Source organism: Manacus vitellinus, unplaced genomic scaffold (assembly GCF_001715985.3).
Source record: "Manacus vitellinus isolate BGI_N305 unplaced genomic scaffold, ASM171598v3 scaffold_86_pilon, whole genome shotgun sequence".
In the NCBI taxonomy this organism is placed as follows: domain Eukaryota; kingdom Metazoa; phylum Chordata; class Aves; order Passeriformes; family Pipridae; genus Manacus; species Manacus vitellinus.
The window spans coordinates 1,810,379-1,812,246 of record NW_021940851.1 but is presented as its reverse complement, the minus strand read 5'-3'; the positions used below and the strand labels follow the sequence as shown (position 1 = coordinate 1,812,246).

At 49.3% G+C, this 1,868-nt stretch overlaps 1 protein-coding gene across 1 annotated transcript in view; it reads left to right on the top strand.

The window, feature by feature from the left end:
• MRPS6 (mitochondrial ribosomal protein S6) overlaps window positions 1–1,868 on the top strand; it is a 68,882-nt gene that overhangs the window by 827 nt on the left and 66,187 nt on the right. The window lies entirely within an intron of this gene.

The window sequence follows — 1,868 nt, the reverse complement described above, 5'->3', positions numbered from 1 at the left end:
GGGCTCTCAGTTCTCCCTGGAGTCTTCTCTTGTCCAGGTGAACCCCCCCAGCTCTCCCAGCCTGGCTCCAGAGCAGAGGGGCTCCAGCCCTGGGCTCATCTTGGTGCCTCCTCTGGACTCTCTCCAGCAGCTCCACATCTTTCCTGTGCTGAGGCCCCCAGAGCTGGACCCGGCACTGCAGGAGGGTCTCACAAGAGCAGATCAGAGGGACAGAATCATCTCCCTTGGCCTCCTGATCCTGCTCCTCTTCTGGTGCAGCCCAGGACGCCGTTGACCCTCTGGGCCGCAGGATTTTCCCACTTCTTTTCCAGTTCACCTCTCCTAACTCGGCCTCTGCACGTCACAGCCGCAGATAAAACACATACAGGAAGGAAAATTCCACTGAACATTTGTGCTTTTCACTCTCTCCTTGTTTCCAAACACCACTCTCGAAGCATGTGGTGCCAAGTTACATAATATATATATATTAGTCCTCCCTCTCCTGTTCCTGGGTCCTGCACAGGAGCAGATTTGGGGTCTTTAAGGGCAGCTGAAGAGGAAGAAACACGTGGTTAATTCTTCCCTGTGCATCCCAGAGAGCAGAACAGCTGAGCTGGGCTGGGGACAAACACTTAGTAGGAGAAAACATAAGATTTTCTGGACAGGTGTGTTGCTCCAGGATCATCTATCAGAGGAGGGGTATTTGGACGTGACACAACACGAAAAAGTGCAGCTTGAATTCTTTCAGGGCTCAGACATCGTGTGTTACCTGTCCAATGTGAGAAACCAAAGAGAATCTGTTTAACACCCTCCTCTGGATAATAACCAGTGGTTGTTGGTGACATGGAAAAAAACCCTCTGGGATTGAACCTGTCAGAACTCCGTGATCAGTTCAAAACTTTGCTGTTTGCCGTGTGATATTTGTGTTTGTAATTTTATCTCTAGACAGAGCTAAACCTGTTTCTCTCCTTGCCAAAGGAAACGATAGATATAAATCATCTACCAAAAAAAAGTGAGGCACGGGGCCATTGTTTATGTGATATGGAACAATTTCGTTCTTGGTAATTATTTATTTTGGTCCAACTACAAAGAGGTAAGAGCCTTATTTATTTTTTTTTTTTTAGAAAGACAGGAAAGAAAGCAAACTTAAAGCATTCCATTTTCCTTGGCATTTTCACACTGATAATGGGCTTGTTCAGCGTTTAAGATTTAATGGGAAGAGGAAGTGAAAAGAGGCAAATTCTGCCTTACCCCCCCTCTGCTAAGGGACATTTGCTGCTTCCTATGTATTTCTAAGTGCAATTTTTACTCTTATTTCCAGTATGACTGTCAAAACCCATCCTCGATTCTTCACAGGGCAGGAAATGAAATTCTGCTGTTGGGTTTTTCCCCTGTTCCTTCCTTTGTTGTGGTGTTGTGTTTTCATCCCCTGGTCCCGCAGCCCCAGCTCACCCACAGTGTCCTGCTCACACCTTGCAGCAGGTTTCACGTGGCTACAGCCCAGCTGGAGCCACCAGACCCCAGGACTGCAGTGATGCTGCTGTTGCAGTCCCATATTTTGTGCTAATGCTGCCACCAAAAACGTGGTGGCACCTTGGCTGTGCTGCTCCTTCTTCACCACGGGCTCCTTCCTCCATCTCCGCTTGCCAAGGCCAGCATTTATTTGATCCAGCTGAAAATTAAATAAACCCAGAACTCCTTCATGAACATAGAATTCTGGAATACCCTGAGCTGGAAGGACCCCCAGGATCACCAAGTCCAAGCCCTGGCCCTGCCCAGGACACCCCAACACTCCCCCCTGTCCCTCAGAGCGTTGTCCAAACCCTCCTGAAGCTCTGGCAGCCTTGGGGCCGTGCCCACTGCCCTGGGGAGCCTGGGCAGTGCCCACC